At 52.5% G+C, this 19,948-nt stretch overlaps 1 protein-coding gene across 1 annotated transcript in view; it reads left to right on the plus strand.

Annotated features, from left to right (window-relative positions):
* The first annotated feature begins 4,656 nt into the window (after positions 1 to 4,656).
* The window catches only part of TNIP3 (TNFAIP3 interacting protein 3), a 53,626-nt gene continuing 38,334 nt past the window's right edge, over positions 4,657 to 19,948 (plus strand). The window contains exon 1 of the mRNA XM_081304145.1: positions 4,657 to 4,701. The gene's annotated coding sequence lies outside the window, so the exon portion shown is untranslated. The remainder of the gene's footprint in view (positions 4,702 to 19,948) is intronic.

The following is a 19,948-nucleotide window of genomic DNA, read 5'->3' on the forward strand; positions in this document are numbered from 1 at the left end:
TGAAATACGTCCATCTGGTTAACAACAGGGATGGTGATTTTGATAATGGCTTACCGGTTACCAAGTGCTTTCCGTCTGAAATACGTCCATCTGGTTAACATTTGATTTGAACTGGTGACAGCAGGTACGGGAGCGAGACAGTTCCTGGGTCGGTGTCCTGAGCTCCACCTTGGGTGCCATGGACGGAAGTGTGTCACCGGATCAACCACCTGTCAGCCTCAGGGCTCCTGCCTGGTGGCTTCACCCCTCGGATGGGCCTGCACAGGATCCAGTGCCACCACCCGGATGTGGCCAGCACGGCGGCGTAGACCACAGGCGCTTGAACATGATGCTTTCAGGGTCTGCATGGCTGACTCGCAGACTTTGTCTCTGACTGGAAACACTTGTCCCTGTCCTTCAATCTGGTGGTAGAAATCCCAGATTCAGAAAGCTGTCCCCAGGAATGGCAGGCGGCTCTTACCATCTGGTTTACTTCCTAAATAAGTCTGTCCCCTAAAGCTGGGTTGTTCGATTTTCTGTGGATTGTGTAAATTTCTGCTTAAGCAATCAAACTACTTACGATCTTCACTGATGTGCTGAAACCCACCCAAGACCCCAAGGCATCTCTTGTTAAGTTAAACAGAAGGTGACAGCTGCTTCTTCAGCACCCCAGGACTTCACTGTGTAAAGGAACAGTGGACAGGGGAGGGGGACAGAGGAAAGTGGGCCGACAGACAGCCTGTGCCTTTCCCCAGGGGATGCTGCCGGCCACCCGGGCTCTAACATGAGTCTCATGATTCTCAGAGTCGTCGCAGTTTACCCTTGCCTTCCCAGGAAGATGGAATTATAAAACAACCGTAAATAAAATGTCAATCCTTTGGTTTTCAAATTTGATTGATATAAAAAGGGCAAAAATAAAACACTATAATCCACCAAAATACTTAAAAATAAAACAATATAATCTAAAACTCTATGCTCAGGACTCATTATAGTCAGATGAGACAGGTACAATTATTATCCACATCTCAGAGGGAGCAGCACAGAAGGCCTGCGGTCTCCCCAGTTAGGAGACAGATGGGCCAGGATGGTCCTGGGCATTCCCACTTCTGAGCCTGCGTTAACTGCGGCCCTGCTTGGCATCTGTAGATGTGCAAAAGAACATGCTTAATAAGCAGTTTATAATCCCACATCTGGGATTTCTACCACCAGATTGAAGGACAGGGGCAAGTGTTTCCAGTCAGAGACAGAGTCTGCGAGTCAGCCCTGGAGACCCTGAAAACATCAGTTCAAAGCGCCTGTGGTCTATGCCGCCATGCTGGCCACGTCCGGGTTGTAGCATTATTAAACATTTTCTTTATAAAGAGAAGAGGCCAGCCCCACCATTTCACCCCGATCTTTCTTACACCAACTGATGTCGCAGAGCTTGACTTTCTTCCTGGGTTCACCAAACTCTAATCAGATCAGTTAGACCTTTTCAGATGTTTTAAGACATGGGCCTGATTCTGGAAATCACTTTAGAAGAAGGATCTCAGCATTTGGTGGGTGGCAGGTTGTTGGCATAGAGCAGGGCACTGTGGTCATGGCTCCTAGAAAGGGGGATACACACAGTGGTCCAGAGCTCTGGGAACTGCACACATGAGCAGATCTGGGCAAAAGATGGCTTCCCAGAGGCCCTGCAAGGCAGGGGAGGGAGGTCGTGGACATGAGGGCAAAGCAGGCCGGTTGCTGGTGACCTAAAGGCTAACAGAGAGCACTGCAGGCAGGCAGTTGGCCCTGACTAAGCAGAGGAGCTGACCACCTGAACGGCAGTCCTTCGGGAGATGAGTGTCCACCTGGAGCAGCGAAGGTCCGAAGGCCAGGCAGCCGCTCCCCTTCCCCGGCGGCTTCTCACCTGTGCTGTGAACGTGCACCATCTTCTGTGTCTGGCTGGGTTGCTCCATTTAGGGTCTGTTTAGCAAGTCAAAACGTTGAGCTACATTAGAGGAGAGTTACTGGGCCGCGGTGGAGGGTGCCAGGGCTCAGATGTGGGTGTCCTCTGAAGCCCCCTGTTAATGCAGGGTGTTCTGAAGGGAGAAGATGGCACCCTGAGAGCTGTGACCTCATCAGCCCGCCCCGGGTGGTAACCGCGGGCAGGCTCACGTGGCTGGGGTGGACCACAGCTGGGGCGGACCACCGGGGCGCGTCCTGGGAGGTGCCCCTTCCCCCTCTGCTTCCTGACTCTGCCGTGAGGGGAGCAGCTTCCCTCCACTGGGCCCTTCCCTCACGATGCTCGGTGCCCCCTGAGCCCAGAGCAATGGAATCAGCTGTCTGTGGACCAGCACCTCTGAACCATGAGTCCAAATAAACCCTTCCTCCTGTGAATCACTCTTGTCAGGTGTTTTGGTCACAGCAACCAGAAACTGACAAACAGAGGGTAAGTGCTGGCTCCCAGAGCCAGGTGGCCGTGCTGACCCGGGACTTCCTGGCTGCTTGGATCAGGTGCCCTGCTGCAGCCTGTCCCCTGTCCCACGCCAGCCATAGGGGGTCATGAAGTTCCTGAGCTCCCAGGAGGCTGCTTCTGTGCTTCTTGGCTGAGTGAGAGGGTGGGGAGAGAATTCCTCATCTCGTGGCTTAATGTCGCCTTGACTCATAACTAACAGAGATGAAGTTCAGAGAGGTAGAGAAAACTTGTTAAATTCCACAAGACTTCTAAAAAAAAAGAAGAAGCCCTGGTGTTGAGAAGACCCTGGTCCTCAGGCTCAGCCTGGTTTTATTTATTTGCTCCATTTGAAAGGTCAAGGCCTCTGATTGAAGAGTTGTTTTCTGATAATCCCCTTTGCTCTACTGTTCAGTTGGAAAAAGCACCCTGTAGGTGGTAGAAATGGAAAGACTCGTGGTGGAAATCGATAACTAATGAATTCTGGCTTCTGGTTACTTCTCAATGATATTTTTGCTTCCTGGATAGAAAAATTAATGTGAAATTCCAGCTATCAAAAGGCTACTTAGAAATGAAATAGAATAGAATAGAATAGAATAGAATAGAATAGAATAGAATAGAATAGAATAGAATAGAATGTGTCAGAATGTTGCTCCCAGACCACATGCACCTGTGTGTTCCCAGTGCCTCAGAAGGTCAACTGTAAAGCCTCCCATCTGCGTAGCTCCTTCCCCATGCCACTTTGTTTGCGACCATCAGAGTTCAAATGATACAATGTTATTCCCTAAGAAATATATTTTTACGAGGTTTCATGTGTGATGTAAAATATATTTCATGTGAGATGTAAAAGTTTTATATATTACTTTTAAAAATTGGTACTAAAATAGATCTAACTTTATTTCAGACTGAAAATCTCATCTGTGCCATGTCTAATCAGGGGACAGCAGGAAATCGAGGCCCAGTAGTCACAGGGCTGGGCAGTGGGTTTTCCAGGTCCTTTGTCTCCCCTGGGCCCCTGTCTCCTCTCTTGTAAAGTGTGGTGCTATGATTCTTGGGTGACTCAGTGAACTAGTTACGGACCCCTTTGACCACTCACCGCTCATCTACTTTATTAGTGCACACAGGAGCTCGGCTCCCAGAAGTTGCAGGCAGGCCCTCTTGGCAAGGCCCTCTCCGCCAGGCGGCGCGAGGTGTCCGTGCCTTCCAGAGCAGGCAGGCACCGCCGTGGGGTCCTGCACCCTTGGTGGTCCTGTTGCTCTACAGTCCTGGGGGCATCCGCTTTCATGCAGAAACTGGCTACCCTGGTGGTAAACAGATGATTTAAACAACTGTCACAGCTGAGAACAGAATGGACATCCACCAGCTTGCCGACACCCGGACGGATCCTTCTTGGAGCATTTTAACAAACAAACTTTTTTTTTGGTTGTTCTTACAATTCAACAGAAACTCATACAACTCAAACTGGCTGCATATCTCCCATAGACTCGACCCCTAGATTTTCTAATGGATCACAGCAATTGCACGTTTCCAGATGCACTTAGAATGTGTTGACTGCCTGCAGGAATTGGCTTCTAAAACATATACAAATCTTCAAATTCTTCCACCTCAAGATCCCACTGTGAACCCTCTGAGGTACGACGCCGGCTGTGTAATGCTGGACCACAGTTTTGTGCTTAAGTCTCAATATTAAATAGAAAAAAAAAAAGGAAATAGAAGACTCTGTGTCTGAGCATGGTTTTCTCCCAGTTTTTCTTTTCTTGGTCACATTCCCAGCTCTCCTGTTATCTTGAGCCATGGAGAGGATTGCTAACGCCCCTTGGGGAAAAGCTGGGCTCTGGGTGCAGTTGGTGGTTGGGCACACCTGGTGGTTGGGCACACCTGGTGAGCTCTGCTGGACCCGGCTGACTCCCCTCAGACGTCACTCTGACAGCCGTCACAGTTCATGTCCTGCACACTGCGGGCCCAGCTCTCCTCTGGTTGACCCTGGTCAATCTCTCCCTGTCACAGACTCTTCCCCAGCTGCAAGACCTCTGTGTTTATTCTCGGTGTTTGGTCCTTGGTTGAAACCAGGCAGAAGGCAAATCTGTGGTGGTCCTCTTCAGGAGGAGAATAAAGACATGGCCCTGCATGGAAAGCTCCGAGCAGGTGGCTTGCTCCCCGCGACTGCCCGCGTCTGTCCTGAGGCACGTCTGAGCCTCACACCCTTGGTATCGTTTTTCTTTTAGACTCCATGTGGACGGCCTGTAAGCAGAGAACCAAGACAAGAAGCTGGTCATGCTCACCCACCAGCCTGAGGATTCTGAGAGGTAATCGTGCGTTTCACTTGGAGGTCATGCGCCCGTAACGCAGTGGTCTAATCAGAACGGCTCTGCTTGCTGACCAAGTTCTGGTTCTCCTAGCACACAGGGGAGGGCCTGGGGAAGTAGCTCGGAGGCAGACGGTGACCGTTGTTGGACTGTTGGCATGTTTTCTTTCATCGCCATCCAAGGACGAGAAGCATGGTGGGCTGTGCAAGTATCTGATTTTTAAAGTATTTGTCAATTTTCATCGATGAGCTTTGGTACTTGGCGTGATTCCTCGTCAAGGGTGTAAATTTCTCCAAGGAAACACTCTACTCACCAATCAGATGAGGAGTAGCTGTGATGTTCTCCTGTTGGCCTGGTCCTTCGCTCAGGTAGAGGATGAAGGTTCCTAAGTGCTCATCAAGCACTGCCTTCCTCGGCCACTCTGCTTGTGTGGGCAGCAGGCAAGCTTGCCCTCAAGCCGTGCCCTGTCGCTGGCCTGGAGAGCTGTCCTCTGCACCTCACTTGGCACCTTTGAGGGCCGCAGCTGCTTGCTGAAGGTCGGAGAGGCCGGGCCCTCTCCCCCTGCACTGGCACTCAGAGGTGCAGAGCAGAGTATGTACCTAAGCACCAGAGCAGGGAGCCTGCCCTTTCAAGTTAAAAATAGTCCAGGAAATACCAAGACTCCTGTTCTTTTTTGGGGGGCAGGGATAATCAGGAATTGAACCCAGGGGTTCTAAACCACCAAGTCAATCCTCAGCCCTTTTTATTTATTTTTTAATTTTGAGATCAGGTCTCACTAAGTTGCTTAGGGCCTAGCTAAGTTGCTGAGGCTGGCCTTGAACTTGTGATCCTCCTGCCTCAGCCTCCCGAGCTGGGATTCCTGTCGTGTGACACAGCGTCCAGCAAGACCCCTGTTCTAAATCAGCCTTTCTCACACAAGGGTTCTCAGGCCGTGGGTGTAAGGGCACTCTCAGGTCTGGGTCCATGTGAAGGCTCAGGAAAGTGGCCCACTATACTCCAGGAAGAAGGTCCAGACTGTGGGCAAGGCAGCCTGCAGGAATTTTGAACAAAGACTGACAATAGCAACAATGTTTAAATGGGTGGCTAGGGGGGCACTGTGAGGGTACGATTTCCTCCGCTCAACCACTGACATCCCGCACTGCAGCTAGGGCTGTGCCCCTAACTGCAGGCATGCCCCTCACCACCTGCTGCTCTTTCCCCAGTGAGGGCTCCCAGCGCACCTGCCCTGCCTGCTCAGCAGGTCTCAGGGAGCAGGGCCAGAGCATAGCTGCGGGATCTGCTGTGAGAGGCAGTGTGAACTTACCCTACAGGAGGAGGTGACAGTGAGAGACAGCAGGGACCTCTGGGGCAGGAGGGACAATAAAAGCAAAGGGAGGACAGAAGGAGCAAAGGAGGGAGGAGGGGGGAGAGGGAGGGGGAGGGGGAGGAGGGGGGAGGAGGGGGGAGAAGGCAGGCAGAGGAGGAGGGGGGAGGGGGAGGGGGAGGAGGGGGGAGGAGGTAGGTGGGGGGAGGAGGCAGGCGCTGTTTCCACAGGGCTGGGGCTGCTCTGTCCTCCCCCCATGTCCTCAAGCCCTCTCTGAGGGTGAGTGGTGCTGCAGCTGTAGGGATGGAATGTCTGGCTCTAGGCGCCCTTCACCTGGCTCACACCTGCTCCCCCTCCAGTCCCCCCCCCCCTCAGGGCCCAGCACAGGGACACCCACCATTGGTCTCTGGCAGAGCACCCTGGGTTTCAGAACCAGGAGGAGCACATTGTCATCACATTCATACCTTCACAGCAAGGGAACCTTGTGTGTGTGTGGGGGGGAGGGACCGGACAGCAGGGCGTTCTGCTCCCAGGACAGCACACTCCCTCCCGGGTGCAGCACCCAGCAGCCAGGCAGCTGCTGCCTGTTCAAAGTCCCTGGAAGGTCCTTTTTTTTGCTCATAAATGGAAAAGAAATGTGAGGACATTGATGGGGTGACAGGCAGAGGTTCATGTGGTAAGGGACAGTGACACTGGACTCTTTATAGATATCATGAGCAATTTTACACTTCTTTGGCCCTCTTTATGGTTAATCCCTATCTTACCTGACCAGGAATTAAACTGTCCCCGAAAGGCAGAGTAAGGGGCCTTGTACATAGTTCCTGCCTACGTCACAGAGAAAATGATTTTATTGGTGTTTGTTTGGTCAAAAAGAAATCTATTTTAAAGAGCTGAATAAATCTAGTTGATGACACATAGATCAGCATGATTTTTCATGAAATTTACTAATTTATTTGCTTGCAATTAAAATTTGTCACTTTTTCAGAAAGTATTTCTTCAAATTAGTAAAGTCACATTGGGCTTCTGGGGGTCAGTCTATTAAACTCCTTCTCTTTCCACACTAAGAAAGTAGCCTCTCAGCTGGGTGTCCGCGTGTAGCCAGTGAAGGGAAATGATCTTTCTGTGGGTGACTGATGCAGAGATCCACAACAAGGGGCTTGGGGAAACCCCTGCTTCCAGGTGGCAGTCACTGTCAGGCAGATGGCACCAGGGCACAGTCTGAGGCTCAGCCTCCACACAAGGCCCTAGCAGGTCAGGGCCCTGTGGAGACCCTTGTGTTCCCATCTTTAACAGCCCGCGTGTGTCCAGCTCTGGGGTGCAGAGCCACATCACTGGTAGAGCTTGTGTCTGGCCCAGGCGGCATTTGGGGGTCACTGTAGAAAAGAGCACCAATTTCCCCAGAACTTGCCACCTACCTGGAGAGACCACTGCTGTCCCTGTGGTCACCTGCTGCACCTGCAGGCTGGCCTGTGGGCTTCCTGGGGGGCATGCAGCTGACCCCAGGGGTGGGGTCGCTGTGGGTGTGGCTGGCATGAGGCTTCCCTTCTGCAGAAGGCCGGGGGAGTGCTGATGCTCCCCCAGCCTGGGTGAGCTTGGCCCTCACCCACCTGCTGCCTTGGGGCCAGGCTCGGCTTCTGTGGCTTGAGCTCGAGAAGGTGCAGAGCTGACTACCATGTGGAAGAGGCTGCCTTTGCAGAATTCCAGCCGTCAGGGCAAAATTCCCACCTCCAGGGCACTGTGGAAACACCAAGCTCAGAGCTCCCTCGGCTTCTCTGACAGGAAGTCCCCCGAATACACCAACAGAGCAAAGAGGCGGACATTCGAGTTTGGGAATCCAATCTGCTGTTGGTGGGGATCTTTTCTCTTTTACTCCTTCACATAAATCGAAATTCCGATATAATCTCGGTGACCTGGGCTCTTTGTGTCTGCTGGCTTCCCTGGATATGCGGTCTAACTCGCGTGTGCCTTCAGCAGGTGTGTCTGCTCAGATGTGGGCTCTCAGGGAGGAGGTGGGCATGCTGGGGATCTGTTTGAAATACATTTTTCATTCCTCCTTGTAGGAATTCGTATCGCTTTTTAGTTTTTCCTACATGAACCTAAGACTCTACTCATTGCCCCATGTTCTGAATATTCTGCTTTGTTAGAAAGGACTGTAATTTCTTAAACCCACATCGCCCCACTTTCCAAGCCAGCTGCATGACAGCAGCTCTTTCCACGTCACACCTGGGGAACATCTCTGCTGGAGACTCTCCCTCCTCCAGACCTGGTCATGTGCTTGTTCTTACACGAAGGTTCCTTTCTTCCCTTTCATCACCAGATTGGTATTTTAGATTGTCACAGAGAACGCTAGCAGATTAAAACACAAAATAAAATCCATTTTAAGGTTGAGACCACTCGGTGGTTTCCTTCCTTCATGTCCTTTTCTCTGTGCTGTGTCACGATGTCATTATTTTGTGGCCCAGCAGTTGGCTGAGCCCTGATCACAGACAGGGACGTTAAATATGCACATCAGCAACAAAACACCGATGGGTGTCACCCTGGGTCCCCTGTTGTAACCCTGAGTGTGGCCCTCCCCTGGTGCCTGGTTCCACAGAGCTGGGAAAGCCCTCGCACACTTAGGTCTAGATCTACAGGAGGCTGCCAGCTAAGAAAACAAACCTCAGAAGGCGGCTCGCGCTTGCTCCCATGTCTGACCTGTGGGTCAGGCGGCTGCTCTGGTAGGAACCACAGGGAGTGGCAAGTTGGTCAAGATACTGGCTGGGAGGACAGGTGAGTGGCCACTCACCTGTGCTGGGCCCTGGGTTATGCAGAGCGCTGCTCCCACCATCCCAAATTACCCCGGCACCTTGCCCTCTTCCTGTCTTCTTGCCTTTCTCTCTTGAATGCAGTTTTTATTTTCTAATTATGGATTTAGAAGAGTCTGTTCCTTCTGTTTGTGGCAGCTTTAAGAGCTAGTGCATATATACAGAAGGCTTTGGGGTTTGCAAAGTAGACAAGAAAAAAGAAAATACAACTCCAGTTTAATCCTACCTCCCAATATTACTGAGAGAATTTTTCGGGTCTCTGTCTCTCTGTTGTCTTTAAAAATAATACAGTAGTCCCATTTTTGAACAGTTTTTAGAAGTAGGAGCATTGTGAATATTTTCTTAAGTAAATATTTTTATGGTATTCCATTGTCTAGCAGTCTCAATGTTGATCTGAGACCTTCAGGTTGCATTCCCTTACTATTACCATTACTATTCTGATACTAACAAACGTGCTCACATCACATCTTTGGGCCTGTGTACATTTGGTTCCTTAGGGTAAATCCTAAAGCTTCATCTTGGTGGACGTATTGAAAGCTGTCCCTGCCTTTCCCAGCAGGACGGAGCACCAGGGTTCCTCCCTCTGGGGAGGACCATTGCTCCAACATCACTCACTGTTGAACGCAGAACTTCCTCTGGTCAATCTCTTCCTAGCAGTGAATGTCTCTCCCTCTGAAGGTGAGAGTCACAACTCCAGTCACTGCTTCCTGGTGCTCTGTCACCACACCAAATGCACTCTCTGTGGAATTGTCTGGCCCATCCCCTCTCAACAGTCACTTTTTCTCTAACAGCCTCACTTTCTGGGTCTGGCTCTGCCCTCTCTGGCCTGGCTTCTTACCCTGCGGCCTGCACTGTAGCTTTGTTTGCCTAGAACTTTCTTGACCATCTCAGAATGTCTGATCTTTGGCTCTCTTTGGCTGTTCTGCAGTTTCTGGTCCTGGAGACACAGGACTGACCGTGGGTACTTACAACAAACGGGAGGAGCACAGCTGGCCAGTGCAGCTGGCTGCATACAGTCTGCGCGGCCCCTGCTCCCAGCCAGTCCTCCCCTGGGGCCCAGGTTTCTGCTTCCCGACAGGCTCAGCGTCTGGCCACACCTGGCTGTGGGTCACGTGAGAGGAGGTCTCAGGAGGTCGATGCTCCAGAGTCGGAGCCTGGTGGTCTGCACCTTGGCTCCTCTTTCCTTCTGCTCCGGAGACCTCAGCTCTCGGAGACTCTCCAGCTCGGTGGCTGGTGCTTGACTGCACTTCCTTTCCCAGACATGGACAGCACTCTGTCTGCGCAGGGCAACGTGCTCCCACCTTTGATTCTGTGTTTTCCTGGGTTATGTGAGCCGGGGCATGTTGGTGGGCTGGGCAGACCCCAGCCCAGGAGCTCAGCGGCTCCCTCCCAGACTTTCAGGGCAAACTGTCCTTCCTGCCCGGTGGTTCTCTAAGCTCGGTTTAACTTCCTCTGCTTCACCAAGTCAATTCCACTTCTGCTTTTCTTCTTCTAAAAGCTGGTTTAAAAAATCTCCTCCACTGCTGTTTGCTCTCCAACCCTCTTTGCCCTTGTGGGTTAAGAATGGTCTACAACATTCATTTCTTGGAGTTTTAAAAGAGCATCAAGAAAAAAGAGTGAATCCATAGGCTCTGCATTCCTTCTTGATATGTTACCTGCTTATTACGGAAACAGCAAAGCAAGATGAAATTTAAGACTTATTTTGTAAGCGAAACTAAGTGTGTGTCTTCTGACTCAGTGTTTTCTGAGGCCTCGGAGTTCCTGGCCCGGGACATGGTGACTCATCAGGGTGTCGTTTCCAGTTAGCTTCAGGGTTCGCGGGTCTCACTGAGTGTGTGCACCTGGGTTCTGCTGCATCGGCCTTGCCCTGCTTCTTCTTGGCGTTTGTTGGAAGTGCCTCAGCCCAGTCCAATGTTTAGCTTGTCTGAATAGGTTTGTTGGGGTGTCTCTTTCGTTCTTGACAGATCCGGGGTTTGCTTTGAAACCTCGATGAAATCTTGTTGGTCAAGTAGTCGAGTTACACCCGCTTACACTCTTGGCTTAAGCAGGGTTCATCCCTCGTGGCCGAGGTGTGTTCCCTGCTGTGTGGGGGCCCCATGTCCATTGGCCACACGTCCATGGTGAGCCCGTGGTGGGCTCTATGCTGGGCTGCCGTGTGCTGTGCCAGGACAACATGGGGGCCCGGGAGTCTCTTTGGCGTGCTGATGTGTACCCTGACATCCCTGCTGTGTAGCTGATTAGGAGACCCCTCTACTTTCAGCTTCCCGAGGCAGCTCTGAGCTGACTTCTAGCTGTGCTGATTCTCACCTGCTTTGGGTCTTGGGGAGCAGCCATTCTCTTAAGGAAGGTGGTTTCTCCTGGGGTTTTGATTTGCATTTCCCTGAAGGCTGGTGATGTTAAGCCCCCCTTTTTTTCTTATTTACCTGATGACCATTTATTTGTATGTCTTCTTTTAAGTACTGTCTGTTCAGGTCTCTGCCTGTTTTAATGGGGTTAATTGTTTTCCTGCTATTAGTTGTTTGAGTTCTTTATATATTTGGGGTGTTAACTCCTTTCCAGATGTACGTTTGCAAACATTTCCTCCTGTTCTGTAGGTTGTCTCTTACTGTGCTGTTTGTTTCATTGCTGTACAGTCGAGTTTCAGATTTATATATTCCCACTTGTCTATTTTTTTTATTTTGTTGCTTTTGCATAATTCACTTGGAGTTTGGCTTTTTGTTTTTTGATGATTTGAGAGGCTCCTTTATGTTTAGTGCTTATCTGGAGACCTTGACTGCTCAGGAGTGAGAGTGTTACTGTAGCTTTCCTTTGCTTCATGTTTGATGTCTTAGAGAATATTTTCATTTACTGAAATCTTGATTCTTATATATCATGTCTTCTCATAGTTGTTTTTTATGTCATTTATAATGATTTGAGGTATCACGTTTTCCTGGGTGGAGATGCTGTTTCTGTGTGGCTTTGAAGGGGGTGTCTTGTGAGTTTCTCAGTTTGAGAGCATCTTCCTCTGCAGGCAGAGACGAATGCTGTTTCTTTGGCAGCGGTTATTTTGAGGTTGATGTTCCTCTGCGTCTGTTTCTGGAAGGCTCCATCTGCAGCTTGCTTTCTTCTGAACTTACCCACCAAGACTCCCCGGGGCTGTCGCCCTCCCCGTGCCCACTCCTCCACCGGTGCCATGAAGACGGTTCTCCCAGTCTCTCCACTTGTGCCCGTCTTCCGGGCACAGGTACTGGCTATCTTTGCTCTGAACTGTCTTTAAAGGGATTGATAAACCCACATCTTTAAAGAAGTCCCTGCTTCTGTACTTCAGGGCACAGCGGCTAACACTTGGAAGCCCGGGTCCCTGTGCCCTTGAGTAGACAGGTTCACTCCCCTGGGTGGGAGCTCCTCTCCTGTGGGCCACCCAGGACACTGCCAGTGCCTGGCTCTCTGGCTCTCTTTGTCGCTGTGGGACTGTGGTGCGACCAGCCACCCCAGCGTGTCCACACACATGGGTACTCTGAGCAGTGAAGTCCTTTGCCCGACACAGGAGTCTCATTCACCCCTAGTGTCCCTGTCGTCATCCCCAGAGCAGGGCACTGTCCTGGGCTCTCCACAGTTCTTGGGGACACAGTAGCCTTGTGTCCCCAGACTTGGTTCTTGGAGCCAGTCCCCAGAGGTGTTCTGACCATCTCCCCCTGAGAATGGGGCTTTCCCACTCCCCCCAGTATTTAGTTGATTCTTCATAAAAACTTTCGTCTTATGGATATTTGCAAATGAACACAAAAGCTGAGAGATGAAGCCCTGCCCACAGCATCTGTGATCAATGTGTGGCTGACCTCAGATCACCCTGAAGGAAGCCGTGCTGTCGCGGGACACTCCCGCTGGCCTGCCTCCAGGATGCAGAGCCCCCCTCTCTCTGGAGAGGTCTTCCTGCTCCTCACCTGGAGGCCGCCGTCCACTCCTCTTAACGGCATCCTCAGCAGATGCGGCTGCAGCACACTTGACGAATCTGGCCCTGTTGGTTCGGGATTACAATTGGAAGTGTTGTGTCCCCTATTTCTATGACCTGAACTGTGCCACCCTAATTCATATGTGGGACTTCTAGCCCCAGGGGGGCTGCATGTGGAGCTAGGGAGGCCCAGGGGCCTGCTGCCCTCCCTCCAGCTCAGGGCAGGCTGGCAGATGTCTGCAGACCAAGAGGAGAGGCTTCAGAAAGCTACCCACCGGCACCCCACCCTGGGAATCAGCCTCCAGTACTGCAAGGAGCCACCTCCTGGTGTGGACCACCCAGTCTCTGTGTTTCCTAATGTGGCCCAGACAGATGGGGACTCCTAAGGTGTCTAGTAAGGACTTACCTGCTCTTCCTGTTGGTGTGTCAGGACACGGGAGGTGCTTGCCAGAGGCTGGTTTGGTCATCTGTTACTGTCTCTGAGTCCACACAGTACGTTGGCAGGTATCCCCAGAAGAACAAGAGTACCTCCCTTCAGGGACAGGGTCCCCCCCAAGTTTTACTCAAGACGATGAAGAAGGGCTCTGGCGCAGGACTGATTTCATCTCTCTGTAGCGGAGGTCTTTCCTTTCTTCGTTGTTCAGTGGTTCATTGGAAGACGGTGAAGTCCCTGTTCTTGGGTGGCTTGGGACACTGACACCCGCCTTTCCACACCTGGTAGCTCAAGTTCTCATTTATTCCAGGGAAGTGGGCCTCCACTCTGCCCAGAACCCCCCTAAATCATGCAGGGGCTAAGAGGGGTTCCTTGAGTCAGACCACCTAGGTCAAAGCATACTTTGTAAGTCACTTAATACTTCTAAAACTTCATTTTTCATCCTTTGGTTAGGGATAAAAATAGTTGTTAGGGTTAGATAAGGAGATGCATACAGACCCCCTGACATGTGGTAAGTGCTCAGCTACCACATGGATGTTTAAAATGCTGTGTAGGAAATGACTTCCCCTAAAAATGCCCAAATTTCAATAATTTTCTCTTAGAAGTCATGTAGAAGTAGGTATCACTGTACATGTTACCCCAAAATGTGCTCCTGACTTCTTTTTTTATAAGAAATATAATATAAAAATCGCCTAGAACAGTCCTTGGTCCATAGTAAACTTCAATAGATATTTGTTGGATAGGTGCATATAAATTATGTAATAAGAGTATATAATTGATATTTATCTCCCCCCAGGAGTCGGAGGGGGAGGCCCTTGAATCTTCTGTGGTCATTTAGGCTGCAGTGTGCACCTCTGGTCATGGCTTTGCTAGCCTGAGTGGCGCGGCTCACCTGGAGCTCTGTCCTCGGGGCTCACCAGCCCTCCCACGTGCAGGGCTGCCTGCTGATCACAGGCAGGCATCTTCCTCCTGATGACAGATGTGTGGGTTCCCCGATAGCTCTCCACTGTCAGCTGGAAATCAGAGGTTCAGCTTAGCTCTCGCACTCTCAGGAGTGAGTTTAGACCCCACGGGGCAGGCTCAGCCCCACAGGGTGCCCCACTGAGATGCCAGCTGCAGGCCAAGGGACCACCCCGCTCCTGACCAATTGCCTATGCACCTGGGCTCCCTCAGCTCCTGCCCGGGCCTGGGAATGTGCTAGAACAACCTGCCTAATGCAGGAAACCCTGCCATGCACTGTCTCTTTGTAGAGGACCAGCTCAGACACAGCCAGAGGAAGGGGGTGCACAGGAGGGGGGGGACACTGGCACTCTGTGGTCCTCTACGCACTCAGCTTCATGCACCGGGAGCTCTGCTGGCACCCTCCAGGTCTACGAGAACTCCTGAGGGTATGGGCCAGGGCTGGCTCTCCCTCCTCAGAGCTCTAGTCTTTCTGGTCACCCATTACCATGAACTTAGGTGTGGTTGTACAAATGACAAAGGGACAGCTCTACCCCTCGGGAATCCCAAGGCATGGGGAGCTCTGTGCTAGGAACCAGGGGCCGAGGTCCAGGGTGTCTTCACTGCTGCACACCCAGCGTGGCCTCCTGGCCTAGACTGCCCCTGCTTCCCGTGGCCACTGTGCCTACGCCTGCAGCTGGCTGCCGCTGTGCCCTCACTCACAGCACCCTGACTGGGTGTCGGGACACTTAAACAGACCACCTTAAATCGCCAGCCAAGGGAACAAGGGAGACTGGAAGACACAGCACCACCAAGGGCTAGGAGCCTCGTCCCTGACACGGCGTAGTGTAAGTCACGCGTCGGTGGCATCGGTGTGCCCACCTGTGGCAGAACCCCGGCCGCCCCCACTCCCTGGTGAGTGGCTCTGTGTGACGCGGCCATTCTGCTTTCCCCTGCCCACGCTCCAGGGCTCCCTGCGTCCCTGGTCATGGTTTCCACAGAGCTGGGCTGTTTGTCTCTGCACTTGTGAACAATTTCCAGATCCTGTCATCCTCCTTCTTCCAAGGCCAGCTGTTAACAACAGCCACAAACAAGCCTCCGACAGAGCAGAAGGAGCAAGCCCAGGTCCATCCACAGCCCGAGGTACAGTTGTTCCTCCAGCTGACCAGCACTCTGTCCTCCACAGACCCGAGTTAGATTTCTCTTTTGGATGCAGAAGGCAAGAGCCACGCTTGTACATACAAAATGAGACAGTCCAGACCCTGGGGACCCAGTGCAGGAGAAACCACAGGATATGTCCAAATGTACATTTCAACACTTTCAAAGAAAGGCGTGTTTTAGGAAGTCACAACACGACGTTTGGCACCTTGGTCAAGTGTCAGACGGCTGTTGGTATACAGGTCTGTCTCTGTGCCTTCTCTTCTGTTCTGCTGGTCTTCACAACTGGTTGAACGAAATTCCACGCTGTTTTGTTACTACAGCTGTTTGACTGTTTGGGGTCTCTTATTCTCCCACATGAATTTCAGGACTGTTTTTTCAGTTCTGTGCACATCTTTGGTACCTTGAGGGGTTGCACTGAATCTGTGCGTTGCTCTTGGTAGTGTGACCATTTTGACTACAGATTGTGGTGGAGGAGTAAGTTTACCTGACTTGAGGGTCAGGGTAGGCGGCTTCCTTATTGTGTTAAGGTGCTAGACAACAACAATAACACACACACACACACACACACACACACACACACACTGCTCCTGCGGTTGTCCCCACTCCCCCTCCCTGGGCCTCCCGTTTCAGTGACAGTGCCTAGCGCTCTCCAGCTGGGAGTCCAGAGGCCCCTGGCTGCTCTTGAGAGGCTTCTCTCTGGCTTCCCCGCTCACTGGCTAACTTCAAAGCACACCAGAATCCGACCTTGCCTCTCGCCTCCCTCAGGACCACTCTGTCCACAGCACCACCAGCACCCTGGCCTGTGCCACTTCAGTGGGGCTCCCTGAGTGCCCCTGTGCCTTCTCCCTGGCCCCCAGCAGGCTGCTCAGCCCAGAGCAAGGGCCATCTTTCCTGAGTCCCGGAGCCCACCCTGTCCCCTACCCGCCCTGCAGTGCCTGCAGCTGTTCCCTCTCCCCCAGGGCCCCCTGCACTTCCTCCCCAGCTCCCTTATCATGGGCATGAGGCTGGAGGGATGCTCAGAGAGAGGCCAGTGGCCCTGTGACTGCAGGGTTGTGCTCAGGACAGCTGTAGTCACCCAGAAAGGAAGACAAGGGAAACCCTGTGTGAGCCACATCCACGTCCACAGACCTGCACGTTCCCAGGAGCAGAGAAAAATATGGCCGTGTGGTGTCAGCTCATTATCACAGCAGAGTGGAACAGGAGGAAGAGTAAAAATACTAGCTTTTTCTTTTTCTATCTTTTAATGTTTGCTTATTAAATTGGGTGCACCTTTACAGTGTAAAAATATCCAATAAAGAAAAACTAAAACAGCTACTATTTGAAAGGACATGGCCCGAAACTCAATAAACAAACAGTAATTGTTCATGTGTCTATCAGAAGACCCAGATTTCTATCACAATGCTCAAAAAATAGAAAAAAAAGTGACATGGTTTCAATCCCGGGTTGATCTGGGGCGGCTGCGTCGTTCACACAGGAGGAAAATGAGACCCAGCCCAGGCCCTGGCAGGACCACAGCAGAAACGTGTGTGTGACAACATGCACTCCAGGGGCTAAGCACGTGCCCAAGCACAGCTGGATGGTGGCAGAGGTACATCTCACCCTGATCCTCTGACCCCAGGCCCAGGGCTCTTTGCAGCAGCACGGGTCGGGAGAACCCACCGGGGCATGAGGTCCTCACACACACCCTGCTGTCTCCACTCGGGCAGCACCGTGATGGTCACGTCCAGGAGCCGGTGTGTGCTCTTCCTAGAAACCCTATTTTTTTAATTTTGGAATTTGGGGTCTTGGAGGCACACACATAACGCTTAGACACTAATTTCCAACACTTGAGACAAGCAGAGCCCACCACCAGATGTCCCACTCTGGAGCCCACTGCTCTGTCTGGTGCTGGCCACGGCCCCTGCTGTCTGTGTGGGAGGGCTGCCTGGTTTCTGCGTGGAGTCCCTGTCACCTCCCAAGCTCTGAATGAAGCCTCGGTGAGGCCCCTGCGGCTCCCTCCGTGGAACGTCTGATGGGCACGTCTCTGGACTCCCCGACACCTCGGCACTTTCCCGCCCCCACTCCCGGCTGGTCATGGGGGTCCATTCATAAATGCAGCCACCAAGTTTCCCCTGACCTTCTCTCCCACACGCTGGCCCGCACACACTTCCACTTTTACTAACACTCACGTCTGTTGCCCAAAGTGACCTTTTCTTCCCCCAGAGCGGGTTCCACTGACTCCTCTGGGCTCACTCCCCTCCACCCATGATGTTTCCACTCAGCTTCGTCGGCTCTCTTCTCAGAACCCGAGCGGAGGATTCACGTGGCCAGCTGGAAGTTCACGGGTGACCCCAAAGAGCTGTGAGAGATTAAGACAATGATGGGTCCTGGAAAGGGGAGCGGGGCCTCTCGCTGGCGCCCGCCCCCGATCCATGAGAGTCGGGCAGCTCCCTGCCAGCGGGATGGTGCCATTGTAGCAGAGGGCTCCCTGGTGCCTTCCACCAGCACCACGCAGCCTACTGGCTGGGGCATGGGTGCCCGGCCTGCACCAGGGGCTGCCAGGCAGCCGGCTCTGCCCACTGCAGGCCTGTGAGGAGGAAGGCCCTGCCCGAGGACCTCGGAAGCCCGTCTGGTGCATCCCGACAAGCTCCGTTCTGACGGCGGGGGCCTGCTGCAGTGGGTGAGAAATCTTGGGCTGTAAACGCTCCTCGTCTTGATTCAAGATTAAGCCAAAGGAACTGTGCTGTGTGAGGTGTCTTCCTCGTACAATCCCTCCGCCCTGTTCTGGGGAGGCCGCGGCTCAGCACCAGTGTGGCTGGCTTGGCCCGTCCATGTGGGGACAAAGGCAAACCGACCTTCCTTGGTGTCTGTCCTTTTGGGGGACTAAGGGTACAAGTGAAGTTACGGTACTTTCTGGGCCTACAAAGGGAAGGAATGCCAAAGCCGCCCAGCGCTGTCGGCTGACCTCCGACCCTGGTCCTCAGAGGGCACAGTTCCGGGACATTGAGGACAAGTGGCTCTTCCTTGGGCATGTACAGCCCCATGTGAGGCCCCAGCTGGGCCAGGTGCTCTTCTGCGGCACCCCTCGGTTCCCAGGGGCTCCCCTGAAAAGCCCCAAGGGTGCCCCTGCCATTCACTCCCTTTCTTAGCTAGGAGCAGAGGCCTGCTGCCCCCCGTGTGTAGTGGGGCGGAGCGGACCACTGTCTGCCCTCTGGGCTCTCTTCCCCAGCCATCGCAGCTGGAGCCCCTCAGTCCCAGCTGAACCAGGGGGTCAGGGAGATCAAGGTCAGTCGCTCCCAGCCTCATCTCAGGCCTCTGCTGGTCTCAGGCTGGACTCCTCCCCCGTGGTCACCCCTGCCACTCCTGTCCCATCCCTTGGCCCCTGCTCAGAGCTCTGGTGTCCTGGATCCCCCAGCATCCACCCTGGCCAGCAAGTGGTAGAGAAGGGAGACCTACCCACCCCAGGGGGCTTCTCTTATGGGGACTGAAAACCGCTCTTTCTGCCACCCACAGACACGTCCGTCTAAAGGGCTCGCGGGTTAGGCACACTCTCTTACTGCCCTCCTCGGTGCGTCATGTTTATGAGAAGACTCTGTTGCCTTGGAGCGCTGTGACTGTCTGATGCCAGTGTCCCAGACTCCTGCAGGCTTTGGCTGGAGTGGCCTTTGGGAGCAGGACGGCGGCTCTGCCAGCACCTTCCTGGGTCAGCGCTGTCCTTAACCCACTGACAGATGTCCAGCTGACGTGGACTTTATTTTTTATTTATTTATTTTTTTAAGAGAGAGAGAAGAGAGAGGATTTTTTAATATTTATTTTATTTTTTTTAGTTTTCTGTGGACACAACATCTTTATTTTTATGTGGTGCTCAGGATCAAACCCAGTGCCCCGCGCATGCCAGGCGAGCGCGTTACCGCTTGAGCCACATCCCCAGCCCTGATGTGGTCTTTAAAACTGCCTTAATCAATCTTCTTGATCAGTCCATCGCCTTCACTGGATGTTCAAAGCCATGGTTATCAACGAACTTGACTCCAGATGCAGGGTACAGGGGCAGTTTGTGTGGTTTTTAAGAGAAACCTTGGGATGTCAGCTCCATGAGACTTGGGTGGGGGTCTGTTTTTTCCTGTTTTGTTCATTAACATGTCAACCACCAAGAAAAGTGTCTGGCCCATAAACAGCACTGAATAATCATTTGCAGAATGAATGAAAAAAATCCAGTCATTAAAAAAAAAAAAAAGAAAGCCAAAACCAAAGCAGAACCACTTGCTCTGTGGCGCACAAGCCTCCCCTCCCCTGCAGGTTCCTTCTCCGCAGTCAAGCCCACGTCTTGGTTGCTTTTCTTCCGAATGCAGGTCCTGTGCTTCCTTCTACCCGGGCCCCTGTGCTTGTGCGATGTCTGTGTGGTTTATTCTCCTTGCTTTGGCCTTTTGGTTTGTATGGCTCCAACCTGTCCCCGGGTAACTGACAGAAGCCTGCATGAAACCCCTCCTAACCCGGATCCACAGAGACCCTAGACATTGGCCCCAGAGAGACTCTTCCTTGCACAACAGGGACGACTTTCCTGCTGGTGGGTCCTTGGCATCCGAGAAGGCCCTGGGCCTCTTCCTGGGGCTCTCCTCTTCTGCAGGAAGGCCACCAGCCCTCCTCACTTCTCCCTCAGTTACTTCTTCCACAGTCGATCTGTCCTAATTCTAGGCCTTCAG

The sequence above is a fragment of the Spermophilus citellus genome (assembly GCF_964194105.1).
Source record: "Spermophilus citellus genome assembly, chromosome: 8".
Lineage (NCBI taxonomy): Eukaryota > Metazoa > Chordata > Mammalia > Rodentia > Sciuridae > Spermophilus > Spermophilus citellus.